This window comes from Monomorium pharaonis, chromosome 8 (assembly GCF_013373865.1).
Source record: "Monomorium pharaonis isolate MP-MQ-018 chromosome 8, ASM1337386v2, whole genome shotgun sequence".
NCBI classification, from domain to species: domain Eukaryota; kingdom Metazoa; phylum Arthropoda; class Insecta; order Hymenoptera; family Formicidae; genus Monomorium; species Monomorium pharaonis.
The window spans coordinates 219492-234905 of NC_050474.1; the positions used below are offsets into that span (position 1 = coordinate 219492).

The 15414-nt window shown below is 30.0% G+C and overlaps 1 protein-coding gene and 1 long non-coding RNA gene across 7 annotated transcripts in view; one reads left to right on the forward strand and one right to left on the reverse strand.

Annotated features, from left to right (window-relative positions):
* The window catches only part of LOC105833893 (calcium/calmodulin-dependent protein kinase type II alpha chain), a 121245-nt gene extending 115332 nt beyond the window's left edge, over positions 1 to 5913 (forward strand). Inside the window, exons 20-21 of one of the 6 annotated variants that reach the window (XR_004964477.1) lie at positions 2080 to 2178; positions 5068 to 5913. The gene's annotated coding sequence lies outside the window, so the exon portion shown is untranslated. Of the gene's footprint in view, positions 1 to 43; positions 1676 to 2079; positions 2428 to 5067 lie in introns of those variants that run through there. The other 5 variants (XR_004964481.1, XR_004964479.1, XR_004964480.1 and 2 more) reach the window with 5 other exon arrangements.
* LOC114254435 lies at positions 1180 to 9068 on the reverse strand. Its single transcript, XR_003625805.2, has 2 exons — positions 8160 to 9068; positions 1180 to 1656 (listed from the first exon to the last, which is right to left on the reverse strand). It is a non-coding gene; the product is annotated as an uncharacterized LOC114254435 (long non-coding RNA).
* Positions 9069 to 15414: the final 6346 nt, after the last annotated feature.

Consider the following 15414-nt stretch of genomic DNA (forward strand, 5'->3'; position numbering starts at 1 on the left):
GTCGGTAAATTTTATCGGTAAATGCATGAATATTTCGTTTCAGCTATGATACAATCGCTGTGGCTAGGGGGCGCTAATATACATAATAAGGCATCAAAATGTAAACTATATAGATATACTAGGAGAAAAACGCACGCGCACGCACAGCATAATTTTTTTAGACTGCATGTACGGTTATATTGTGACAATTGTATTAAAAATACTCAAAAATCCAAATACACATATACTTACGTCATAATAATCATTATCTCACAAAACTAAAGATTTTTTTTCACTATTTTTGTTTATAGAAAATTACTAAATAAAATTATAGATTTTTGCTGCACGATTAAAACATTACATTTATAAAAAGTATATATATGTAATAATTATGAATATTAGACAATTTCTTCTAATGATAGATATGTTATTAAATACTAGTATGTGTTGAAAATAATTTATAGTCAAGATAATTATTTTCTGATTGGTATCTCTTACGATAGTTTTGTGGAAGATCTAGTATAAATTTTGAAATTTCAATCCGCTCTCGTCGAGAAACTTTCGGACGCATCGTTTCTTCTATTTTTAGATTAGACTACTCGCACTCGAAGACTTGGATCTTTTTGTAGCAGCCTCCCTTCTCTCCCTCCTCCGTAATCTCCGAGTAGCGAGCAAGCTTTGGCGTGGCAAAGTAAAACTTAGAATTACATCGCTGTTTGAAAATTGTTTCGTCATATTAAATTATTAATTTTCGTTACATAAAGACACAAACTATTAAAATAAAAAATTAAGTTCTTTTACTTATTAATTGAGCGTTATTAATTATACATTGACATATTGAATACACACATTAAAAATGCATATTAATTAAATTCTTCGATTCCATTATAAAAGATTTGTTCTAGTTATTAAAAAAAAGTAGGCGTATGCTCATGCCAATCATAATAGTCCGATAAGATTCCATGAAATATGCTTGTTTATTATCACGTATAAAAATAAAAGATTTATATGCCTTATCATGAAGAGTTGCAAAATTACATGATAGCAAGAATGCTCAACTCTATTGTATGTAGAAGTTTTTCTTACTCATTTAAACCTATTGAACATCTGTAAACGTTGGCAGAAAAAGATTTACATCAAATATATGTTTTAAAATTTTTGTATACACATAATTATTAATAATATATAAATAATTTTATATGCACATATCTTAAAACTTTTATTTGATATAAACTAAATATACACATAAATACACGCACACTTTATTCATATTAGTAAAAAGTTTATATTAATTTATTTATATATAGAAACATAATATTAACATTTCTCAAATTTAATGAAAAGAAAACAATAAAAATTGGTGTGACCTGTATCAAGTAATCATAACATTGCTTTTATTTGTTGATAAATTAATCCGCTACGTTTCAATCGTCGTCTTCGGAATCCTGACGACATCTTTACCTGACAGTATTAGAACCTTCAACTTCAATCTAATGCTGCCCGGTAAGATGTGAACAGATACTCCATCCATCGACAGCCATATTGCCACCGCGTGAAGAATGATCTTTACTTTTTGTAAGCTGATTTTTTTCCATCAACCATATTTTCTTGCATTCTCTTCTACTACTTTATGCAGGACACCTGACTTGGTTTGGAATGTGGACCTTGTCAAAATTACTAAAAAATAAAAAAAATATCATTAATTTTAAATTACAAGTACGTTTTTAAATAATAATTACGTTTAATTATGTTTATTTATTATGTTAATTATGTCTCAATTTTATTCTCTTTTGATAAAACAATTTTATATTAATTTACAAACTAATAAACGTGTAAACTTTATTTTCTCATGTATATAAATTAGGAATCGCTTATGGAAACGAAATAGAATGGTCTTAAATTTTAAGTCTTTGTATTACGTTTAACATTGAGCTTATGTAGTAAACGCACATATTTCATGTTCTCTCTCTCTCTCTCTCTCTCTCTCTCTCTCTCTCTCTCTCTCTCTCTCTCTCTCTCATCTATCTACTTTTTGGTCACATTTAAATATTAAAACGAAAATACGAAGAAACGACGGATGACTTTTACATTTACATGTAGGTGTCGTCATATCAATATTTGTGAAAGCGAGTTCCAAACTGGTCGTCGCACCAACGTGGCTTCGGTGAAGAAAGAAAGAAAGAGAAAGAAATTATATAGGTAACACAAAAATAACGCAATAATTTCTATTTATAATATTAAAAGAAATTAATATTACAAAAATAATAAGCCTATATTTCCCCCCTTTCAACACATACATATATACGCGCGTGTGCGCATTTTATTTTAACATTTTCAAAAATGTCGTTAAATATTTATTTCTTCAATACTACTACAATATTCTTATGTAACTACTTTAATATTCTTATATAATTTTAATGAGAAACAATAAATAATTTTTAAATGCAATTTATTTTAATTTTTCATCTAGCAATAAAAAAAATATGCGACTTTACAATTTGCAAAATATACAATTTATACGTAAATAGAAACACTAATTAATAAATAAATAATCACTTGGTACTATCCGTAACTGGCGTTATGATTCCGATCATTCTAATTGATATCAATAGCTTTCTACGCTAGCATTTGCGCAAATACTTTAGTTTTTCTTGTGTTCAAAGAAATATATAATGTAACAGTAAATATTATAGGTACTCTCAAAAGATTAAAGAGAACAAAATTTATATTTAAAATAATTGTTTTAAAAAACAAGATTAGAAAAATCAGGAAACACAAAAACAATCTGAATTAATCACTCGCATTTAACGATGTCTTAGATCGATAACTGTAGTAATCTTGAAAAAATTGTAATTTTTTGGAGAAAAAATGTTTCAATTTTTTATAAGCAAAGCTCTACTAAAGTAAACAATATATATTTCAAAAACGTTTATATTATTTTCTTTTTGTAAGAAAATATAATTACAAATGGAGAAAATATTCTTTTGTTATAAAAATGTATGTTTTATATAGGAAATTATATTATACAACTGTACTATCTTTTATATGCATATAGATATTCGATAATGTTATATTTCCATTTTCTCTCACGATTTTATAACCCTTTCTATGAAAAAATGAATTGTATTAAAAATTTCAATTACAGAATTAAAAACAGCAAGTAACGAACTATAACAAAATAAACATAAATGTATTAGCATGTATCGCGCCAATTCTTTCAATATTCAACGAGCTATCAAAAAACACTTGCTTAAACTGAAATCAGTCTGTATCAATATACTGATAATTTTTGTATTGGTTTTGATATCGATAAAAGATTACTATGCGAAGAAAATTTTATATCAAAAATTACTGAGGTAAGCAGTACGCGCGGACCAAGGAAAGAATTATAAAAAATTTTATTATGTTTTTCACCTAATTGCCATAGTATTTATACTACTTATGGCATATAATTTTCTGAAATTTCTTCTTACAGTCCGTGGCTACTAAATACATAATAATTTTTTAAAGCTGTATAACGCTTTATTGAGATATATCATATAAACATCGTATAATTTCAAATGTAGGAACAGCTTAAAATTTATAGGAGCAATTAAAGAGAGCTATTAATTTCTTAGACATCTTATTTATAAAGGATTAGGCAAGTAAATAATTATAGAAAAAACTATAACTAATGGTATATTCCTTGAAAAAAGTGTAAATCTGATAAAGGAAAATGTTTAAAACTTATTGAAAAAATTGATTGAAAAAAACTTATCAAATAAATTGTTCTTGAAGTCTTGTAAGCAATGCTTGAATCAGTGACATGTGTCGCGAGTCGCGAGGCCTTCGATTTCGTAGGAACTCGAGAAATAAGATGGATGCTGCACGAATGGAAATGTCGGGTTGAGTTGTTATAAGATGCGAGATATGCGGCTGAGGCTCTATGTTTGTTGCAGATGCAAATGAAGCCTATTGATCAATATACCGCACGTATCATAAGAATGATATGTATTAAAGTACGCAAATGACTTGGCGAATTCACAAATGTAAACTTCTATAGTAAGTGTAGTGATACCAAGTTAGAGTTGTTGGCGTTAAACATAAATAAATTATTAAAAATCTTATTACTGTTTGTTAAACTGGTACAAAACTTGTGCAAAAGAAGTCACATGAAATTGAACATTATTAAATCGTTTGACATTTCTTCTTTCGCTTGTCACTTTTCTTATCATCTTCATTAACTGTAAAAGAGGTTTCTTCTATATTTTCTACAATATTATTTAAATAATACGACTCATCCATTATTTTAAGTACAATAATACAAATAATATCTATACTTTATACTATACTAATATTCTTATTTGATTAAGATTTATACTTGATTTATACAGAGTATACGATATATAAATTATAAAATAAATAGTACCACTAATAAATTGACGTCATATAATTATAATGAGTTGTAATTGTACGTAACATATGTTGTAAAATATACGTGCAGTTACGAAAGCAAGGAGTCACGACGAATCGCGTTATATAATTAATATTAAAATATTAATATTAAATTGAAGTGAAACTAATGAAAAAAATTACAAACATTTCAAATCTTTATGTCTTCAAAAAGAAATTTTCCATATCAAATTGTGTATAATTTTAATCGTACTTTTATTAATTTCACTATTAGATGTAGCTCCTTATTAACTTTTATAAAATTAATTTTATTTTAGCTTACAGTCTAATAATTATAGAAATAATTACAATTATTAAAATATTCATAATACATTGCGAATATGCTACATTCAAGTATTAATAAAAAGCTAAAATTGTTAAATTATTTATATATAAAACTTGAAAAAAAAATCGCACGTTGGATATGCATATATAAAAATTGTTAAATATAACTTTTCCAGGGCGAGATTTAATTTTGTGTGTGTGTGTGTGTGTGTGTGTGTGTGTGTGTGTGTGTGTGTGTGTGTGTGTGTGTGTGATAAAAATTATAACAATTATTCTAACAAATTAACCAGGTCGCATAAGACACACACATACATACACATACATATTTTACCGACACTTTTATAATTATATATATATTAATTATGTTTATAGATTTACAAGTTTTTTCGGCAAGCATAAAAAAGAGAAGAAAAGAAATGGAAAGAACGATAAGAGAGAAGAAGAGAAGAGGAGAAAGAATGGGGAGTAGAAAGAGGAAAAAAGAGAAGAAAAGAAAAGAGAAAAAGAGAAAGACAAAAGATAGTGAGAAAAAGACGGAAGAGTCAAGAAAGTGCGCGAGCGGAGAGAGAGGATACCGTTGCATAAGCTATATTTAACCGCACCTGCTGGCGCCAGACTATCCATACTCGCGCATGCGGTATACGTGGCTTTCGACGCGACTCATTCTCTCTTCGCCTTATCCCCTCTCTCCGCGCACACTCGTGTGTGTGTGTGTGTGTGTGTGTGTGTGTGTGTGTGCGCGTGCGCGTGCGCGCGCGCGCGCGCGCGTGTGTATTTCTCTAGCATATTCGAACAAGTCTACAAATTCCTGCATTCAGCAGAGGATGAGAGCGTGTTGGTATTCGCTATCCGTTCAAACAAGATACATTAAATATTGTATATACCTTCACACTTAAGCATTCTTTCGTAGTTACATCTATTCACAACATTAGTCAAAATAATAATGACTTTTGATTGAGATATAAGAACTATCTTGAAATTTTTTATATTTTCCATTTTTTTCACTCATACATGGAATACAACTATTATAGTTAATATAGCCTTACGGTTAATAATCGGTTAATAATGAGAATTTCTCTATCTAGTTTAAACAAAATATATGATATAGATGCTTTAATTCTGACCTTTACTTATAATAGAAGAAACTGTAACTGAGCGTGTAGACACATAACATAACATTCGGGAATAAAACTAATATGTACTTAAAAAAATAAAAAAGTAGGAAATTTCACGAGTAACAATGATGTGACGAATTAAACGTGATATGATACAGGAATGGCCTCAGAAAAGGGAACTCTATAACGTGGTTAATTTAATTAAACACCGCGCCATCACTACTGGGTGCGCCATTTATCTGAGTGAAATTCACCTAATAATGCAAGGGTGAAAATTCAATTTTGTCGGAACCTTTGCGTTTGCTTTTTAAAACTATTAAAACTATTAAAACTTTGAAATTAGTGAGTTTCGAAGATGATATTTTAAGATTTTGTAGTATTTATTTAGTTTAGATAACCGTTAAATAACAGTTTTAATTTAATTAATTTAGTTTAAGAAATATTGAGAAAAATTTAAGTTTATATGAGTCAAATTTGTGTCGCCTTACATGTATAGTCATTTCCTTTAATTATATTGATAACATAGAAATTTTTGAAAAACTTAATTACAAAATAATACAAATTAAATCTCATTAATTGTTACCTAATTTTTTGCAAATTTTATCTAATTCGATATCTATCTTCTCAATTCATTTACGAATTATGCTGGAACCACGTGGCGACCATGTTATCTTATGATTACATAATTGATAATGGGTTACATTTTGATCCGATGTCATGTGCCAAAAATATTAATTTTTCATATTTTTACATACGTTTTACACTTTTATAAAAAGAAAGAAACAAGTATTTAGTAAATATTATAACAAAACAAAATGAGCAAATCTATAAATGAAAAAATAAATAACAGTTTGGATTTTAACGTTATCTTAAAACGTATCACTATTATAAAGGTATATACTATATTACTTTCGTCAATTTATGTTGCACTTTTTAATATTTTAATAACTTTTTAATAACACTAAAAAAGATGAATTTGTAATATTAATAAAGAAAAATCATTCTATAAATAATGTATATGTAGCTATATGTAGACATATAATTCATACATAAGTAAAATATTTTGAAAAAACAAATTCGTATTTGTACTAAGCAAAGTTATTTTATGGAACACCTTTATTATATATTTTGCACTTATTCATTTTATATCAAAGTAACTGCATATTAACAATACAAATATAAATAGATAATTGCACCAATATTATATTTAATATTATATTGTATTTCAAAAATATAAAACATTAACTGTAATCCATAAAATTCTCGAAAATATTCAATACACACAAAAAATATAGAATTATAAATTATATGAATCTTTACAAATATTATATGTGCACATATATTAAAATGACACATTTATAAGTTTTATAAAATAAAAAAATTTTTAAGGATTTCTTTTTTGATAATCAAACATCGTATCCTTAAATATAAGATTATAGTTATAAAATTATATATCCTACGCATAAGATTATATAGGCTGCGTTCCGAAATTCACTGTCAGTACTGAAAGTCTAGTTCATGTTACATGTACTATGCATTTTCAGTACTGGCAGTAAATTTTGGAATGTAGCCATAATATATATTGTAGATTAAAGAAAAAAGAAAAATTGTTATTATAAATAGAAAAAGTCAACATTACTTTTTATAACAAGATAGCATGATTTATTTCTTTCGCATAAAAAATATAGTATTTAAAGAGATTAAATAATTTACAATTCAAAAGAATAGTAAACTCTTGAAATCTAAGACAATAACAGAAAATTAATGTTATAAAATTTTTTGTGACTAAAAAACTTATCTTAAGACCTAAAAGTTTTATTCTGAAATACAAGAGAAATGTGCAAATTATTATTATACTTTTACACTTAGCAATCCAACAAGATATTATCAATATCCTGTAAAAGTTTAGAAATTACAAAATTTCTCGAAGCTTAATTTAACAATTATTTTTTAAATAAAATTATGACAGGCTTCAAGAGGGCCAAATAATATATTTACCATAAAATTAATCTATGTGGGTAAATTTAAAAGTTTACAAATTAAGATTTAATAGACAGAAAATTATATTTATTATTTATTCGTGTATGGTACTGCAAAGCAAAATTTTGAAAATTTAATATTTAAAAAAGAGGACAACTGATAGGATTTAAAATCAGAAGTGAAAAATGAAACTAGAAAAGAATGTGGAAAAATGTGAAATTTATAAAAGACGGAATATTTCTACGCAAAATTCACATATAAAATACATTTGAGAAGAGAACTGCGCCTTGTGATACTTGGGTATCGTCTCGGATTCGGTTCCACTCGCGACCTTCACTTACCTGACGATAAAAAGAGTAAGATATTTACCAGCTTAGTTGTGTGCACATTACACCACTGAAGATCGATCGGTTGCTCGAGAAGGAAAACGACGACATGGCGCCTCTTTTGGTGCATGGAGTCTGACACATCCGGATACGCGTTTTGCTTGTCGTCATCGTAGTCATCGTTACATCGTGATCATCATCGTGATCATCATCATCATCATCATCATCATCATCATCATCATCATTATCATCATCAACATCGTTGTCGTCGTCGTCGCCGTCGTATCATAAACGCCTCGCAATCTCGTAGGAAATGTCTGCCACGGAGTACGGACTCCACCCTCTTCGCTTGTCGGGGAGATTTGCGGTTCATCGAGACTCGAGAGTCACGCTGAGAAAGAGGGAGGGAGGGAGGAAGGAGCGGAGGAAAGGGGGAGGGGGATTGTGACGACCATTGCGCGAGTCGCGCGCGCAGGCCTAAAAAGCGCACTGTCAGCCGGAAGCGTGTAGCAGCACAAAATATCTAAGAGGAGGAGGTAGAAAGATGGCGTGGAGCAAAAGAGAGAGAGGAGAGTAGGCAGAGACCTTGCCTCGTCTTACCAGCGAATCAGCTAAAAATTCGAAGAGAAGATAGCTAGCACATCTTCTTCAGTCGTTAAAAAAGCGAACACTTTTCCACGAATAAAAAATATATTTTACATTTTTCTCCATTCGTATTTTTCATCAATTATACTACGAATAAAGATGCGAGAAAATGAAGAATACGAAACGAAACGAGACGAGACAAGATTAGACGAACAGAGACGAAACGGGAGACAAATAGAAACGAAGAGAAACGAGACAAGAGGAATTAGAGGAAGCGAGGATAGGAAAAGAATTAACTACACACTAACTACATCCACACGCTTCGGCCGATCGAAGCGAACTAAGCGGCCGCGTTGTGCGTCGACCGGCTGGCAACGCGCACCGTCCGACCGTCGACGTCGACTTCCCCTCGTGCGCGTGCGCGCACGCGCATTTCCCGATAATCCCAATCCCCAGTCCCCAGTGTCCCCACACTAGCATGCTGCAAGCATCGTAACTTACCCCCCATCGGCGCGCGCACCGCGTTTACCGCACTTCTTCACTGTTCTTCACTCTTCACTCTTCACTACCGCTGTGGCGCTACATCTACATTGCGCATACGGCATAGGGTCATAGGGATAGCGGGCAGCGGGCACCGGGCGGAAGCATTTGGAAGCATGTCGATGTCGTTGTCGAGTTCAAAAGTCGAGAGTTGTGGCAATCCAGCGTGTTGGTATACCGGGTATAGCAGGGTATAGCCTAACAAAGCGCCAAAGAGAGGTAAGGGGGGAGAAAAAGAGAGGAGTCGCCGACGTCCACGCGGTTTCGGCGACGCGGCGAGGATTGGCTGGCCGTGAATGGCACAGGCTGCGCAGGTGGCGGTGCGATTCGGTCAACCAGCCGGCCGGCCGGCCGGTCGTCCGTCGTCCGCCGCTCGCCGCCCGCCGCCCGCCGCGCCATACCAGCCAGCGGCGGCTCAGGGCAATGACTGCATTTACGTGCCATCGTCTGTACGCTACGTTAAGAGTATCAAAAACACAAAATATCCCTTGCCTACATATTTTGATAACTATTCCGATCAAACGTTGATCAAAAGTTGTGCATTTTTTCCATCATTTTTAGTCTAGATTCAAAATTCCTACACTTCTACATTTCTATTAATAAAAACATTGCACTTTATTTGTACTTTTATTTTCATTAAATTAAATTTTAATTTAATTTTGGTTTTTAGCTTTCTTACATGTGTTCTTAATTATTACAAAGATATTTTAAAATTACATTTATGTGTTAGCTCAGATTTTGGTTCACATATTGAAATTAGTATAAGAAAAAATAACTATATATATTAATGAGATTATTATTATTTTATACTTTTATATCTCAGATGTATTTTAGCAGTATAGTGAAAAAAATTTGTAACATTGTTAAGATGACATGTAATCATTTATCGTCAACAGTTTGGATATTATAAATAAGATGATTTTAATTCATAAAACATGAATCAATCTAAATAAAGTTTGTCGAAACTTTATGGGCTTTACCTTTGGTTCATCCAAATTTGGTTTGGCCGATCGATTCGCTTCAAAACCGGTTTGTACTCTAATTCCAGCTATAGTAATACATACACTATTTTATTATAATATTATAGATTATTATATATATTTATTAACTCGATACAAATATACAGATGTAAATAAAATGAAAATTTTTTAAAATATACTGTTTCTATTGGATTAATTATTAGTTCACCACTTAGCAATGTATATTGATATTGTGTATATTTTTATGAATATAAGAGAATTTGTATTCAATTTTATGCTGTGTACGTATAAATATTTATTATTACAACATATTAAACTTTATATCAAAATTTATTCTTTCTATTCGGATAGAAAAATAATTTTCTCACATTCAGTCTATGAATTTTATTAAAAATTACAAAAAAATACCAACACTTATTACAGGTTGAAAATATTATTTTGTTAAATGATTGTCAAATAAACAGCAAAACAACTTTAAAAAAACATTAATTTTTTAAAAAACGATAAACAATAAAATTAAATCTCTTATAGTAAGAAAGTACCAATCTTTCAATTCTAACTTAACAATTTCAATTATCAAAAGCAGTTAATTTATTATACTTATTTTTGTAAAAGCAATATATATGAATGAAAGATACAATTTAATTACTTTAATTATTTACAATTTTATTATTTATTGTTAATTACATAAACTGGAAATAATTATATAAAAGAATATTATCTATATAATTTAATAAACATTTTTCTTCAAGATTTATTTTTCAAATCTTTCATTTTCTGAATAGAAATAATCAATTGATATGATTGTGGTGCACTAGATTAACTTTTTTTGCACTAATAGAAATAATCAACTGATATGGTTGTGTTGCACTAGATTAACTTTTTTTTCACTTTTTTGAGTATATTTGAAAAATTATTATTTAGCATTTTATTATTTGTTAGGTTGTGTTCGTGAAGAATCTCCGATTATTTCTCGTAACTTTCACATTTCATTACTTTACTATACAACTTAATTTTTTTTGGAAAGTACATTTGAGAAAATTTGTTGTGCATGTGTAAAATATATAAAATGAGCGTTTTTAACTTCTATTATGATTACTCTATTTACATCCAAACATTACTTACGTGCGTATATGTGACGTCCAAATGCCACCACGCCTCTTGATCAGCAGGTTAAACATGCTTTCTCGCTGGATCGCTGTGCGTGCGTTCCAATAATTAAACACGCATACGTAGGGCCGCCCAGTGTCGTAGGACTCTTATTGTAAGACTTTGCCAATTTATACAAAACTTATTTCAACTTGCACTCGAATAACGAGAATGAAGTGAGCAAAGATTGAATTATATATATTTACAATATATATAGGAATCGGATATTCGAAATTCAAATTTTGTTTTCCAATCGCACTTAGTTCGCCTGACCGTCGTTCATATGAGAAATAAACGCGAGTAAATGATCACACAAAATATACGCCAGGCGATATTAATGTGATAGTGAAAATATCTGGTTTGTTATTTGATATTAATGGTTATTCAATGTTCTAAGAAACATATTTATTATATTTTATCACAGAATAAAATAAAAATATAAAACTTTGCAAAATAATATAAAAGATAAAGCAAAAAATCAAATTAAACGTAATAAATTTGGATAAAATATATGATTATATTAAATTTTATATACATAGAAAATAAGAGAAAGAAAGAAATAAGAATGAAAAATATGTTTTCTGTATACATATATCTCCGCGTTTTACTGCACTAATACTTGCCTTTTCGTTTTCACTAACAAGGGAACCTCGCGAACTCGAAAATTCAGATTTTAATGAAACTTGGCATAAATGTAGAGGGGGTGAATATAATACATGAATTTACAAATTTTTAGTTGGTGCCTAAAAACGGTTTGAAGGGGCGAAACACACTTCAAAGTTGAAAACACCGCAAAAATGTTTTAACTTTGAAGGGTGGTTTTACCCCTTCAAAACGTTTTTGGGCATCAACTAAAAATTTCTAAATTCATGTATTTACCCCTTCTACATTTATGCCAAGTTTCATTAAAATCTGAATTTTCGAGTTCGCGAGGTTTTCTTGTAAATTTTAAACATGTATGTATTTTACTTTGAATATATGCTAGTTTAATTATAAAAAAAAAACAGATCTTAAGTGAAGAATGGATATTAATGAGAAATAAAATAAAATAAAAAAAGTGAAGTAAATTAAAATATATATGAGGGGAAAGATAGATGTCAAATATATAGAAATAGAATAAAAGAATATTTTTCGGAAAATTTTGGGCAAGCAATCGTAACATTAAATTTTAATAAGAGCTTGATTTCATATTAACGTGTTATTTTGTCGTCCCAGAATCCATTTCGTTTTCGTTGTATCGTTTTACATAACCGATGCACTTATAACCATTCGACATCGACAATCTTATCGACTTATTCTCGACGACCCCGTAACGTTGCCCTGTGACCTAAATTCAAAAAATTTTATCGAAACGACGCATTCGTTATTCGTTCTTCTTACGAAATAGGGCTAGAGGCTTCGTTGATAACAGTACAGCAAAATAAATTCGATGCGCAGAGCAAGGATGGTAGATATATACGTATAAAGATCATCATATGAAATTCAATTCCTTTCATGTTATTTTTAATTAATATTTTTAAACACATAAAAGACAAAAAGTAATTTAATTTCTTTTTTATCATGTTATATAATATTTCTTAAAATAATCGTGAATTCATATCTCTTAAATTTATGAAAAATTTTTGTTTATAATAATTTTCTCGTTTAAAAATATGATCAATAATGAATAACGGTTTCTTATCCTTCTTAAAAAATTATATTGTGGAAAAACCCACTTTAAGTACGAAATTAATTATACGTTGAACAAAGTCAGATATTTGCCGACCCGAAGAGACCCACACTGTTCACATGCAAATGCACTTTTCCTTGCGAGCGACTGTGACTTCATGAATATATGGAAGCGCGCACGTGATTCCGTAATACTTCACCTATCGTCACACCATGTACAGAGACCGTTTGAAAACTTGACCGATAAACTGCTAGGATGTAAAACTGAAATGTAAAACTCAAATTCTTGGTAGAAATAATATTTGAGATATTTGACAGACATTACGATAAGATTATTACCATCAAGATATAGATATATATCAAATTTTTTATGATATGGAATGAGTTTTTATTTCACAATTCATGATTTTAATATCAGCGACGAATTTTTCGATGATAATTTGAAATAAAATATATTTTCTTCTTTCTTAACAAATATATCTGACAAAAGAAATCATTAGATTTGTCACACTTTTCGCATTTTTAAATATTAGAATACAAGATACACACACACACACACACACACAAAATTTGTAATCATGATTCTAATGATAATGTACGTATTCTTTAATAATTGTTTCCTTAATGTGGAAATGTGACAGAGAATGACGTATTTCTATCACTAGTTTTAAATGTTTTTATATGTATTAATAAGGGAAGATATTTACAAAGTGATAACCAGCAATTATATGTATGTGATAAGAATTAACAATAGACTTGCAGAAATGCAAAAGTTTTAAATGGTCGAAATATTTTAAGCACAGCAGATGTCCCAGAGTTTTTAATTATTGTTTATCTATCGTTATACTATTGTATATTCACTTAAAATGTACTACTAATTTTTTTGGAACATAATAACATTTTTTATATTCTGTATTATCAGAGTCTTATAAAGGAATCAAATCTATAGAGGAATGAGCTGAGACGAGACCTGCTTTGTAAAGCGTATTAGTAGGCCACGACGAAAATATACCAGGCGTCTCGGCTAATAGTAATCCGATGACATTGACCGCTATATTCTTCGTCGCAATTTTCGAAATAATATTTAGAAAGTGAATTTTATCTTTCAGGATTTTTTCCATTCTTTTTTTCCACTTTTCTTTCCTTTTCTTCGTCTTCTATTCTGATATAGCTATTGAAACTGCTTAAATTAAAAAGACCTTTAGAATTTACTATTGTGCTATATAATTGCATAAGAAATTAATGCGCGATAAAAGTCGTTTCTGTGAAAGAAATTCATTTAGTTTTACATACAACATTAATTTGTGTGAATAGCGCGTGGCTGCGCGTGTTACTTTGCAATTCTATATTTTAATGTATATTATTTTGAGTGAAAGGCAGCTAATTCTCGATTTATTGGCGTCTCAGATCTATCTCTCGCTCGATGACCTGTGCTCCAGTGGTATTGATATCTTTCGCATAGTTAATATACACTTTCCGCGCTCGCTACTCACTACTGTCACCAAAAAAAGCCGATAACCCGAGATATGGTTGCCCGGGTACACGCATTCTTGTTATCACATGCTCCCATGACTTCAGTTTCAAATCGTGTTGCTAGGCGAGTATAAGATTGTGAGATTTTACAGTCTCGAAATCTCACGTTATTACTCCATCATTATCTCGAAAAATCGATCACAACATAATGATTCAAATTGTTCAATTAATTATAATTAATTTAACGTCCCAGAATAGAACCGTTTTGCTATCCTCGATGAAAAATTGATATTGATTTTAATAAGAAATATTATATTTATATCCATAAAAAGATTAATTTATATGAATAATAACAATCTGAAACGTTTAGAAAATAAAAAACAATTTAGAATCACGTATTGCTCACAATACAAGATTTTATAAGATTTTCAAATTTGTATAAGAAATGTAATACGATATATTATATGAAAGATATGTAGCAAATGATATGGTATAAAAAGAAAAATTGTCTCTCTCAAAATTGCTTCATATTGCAGCCTCTCGATGGGATATGCGACACTCGAAAAGACACTCTTTCCTGCCTCCCCCTCTACTGCACGAGTACTTTTCATTTTCATTTTGTCGTTGTGTTCTCTTTCGCCCCTTCGGTTCTCCAAGACAGACCGCAACTATAATTAGCTTCCCTTTTTTTTATTACGTTTTGTAAACGCGTTCGCTCGAGATCAACGCAGTTGCCAATGGCGTAACAATCAATTTTCGGCTCTTAGGCAGAAAACGCAGTGAAGAGAAACCATTTTTATAAGAGAATATATAAGAGATTACATACAAATTACACAAAGAAAGAATTATAAAAGAAAACATCTATGTAAAGAAATCTTTCCAAAAAAATTAACCATATAAACG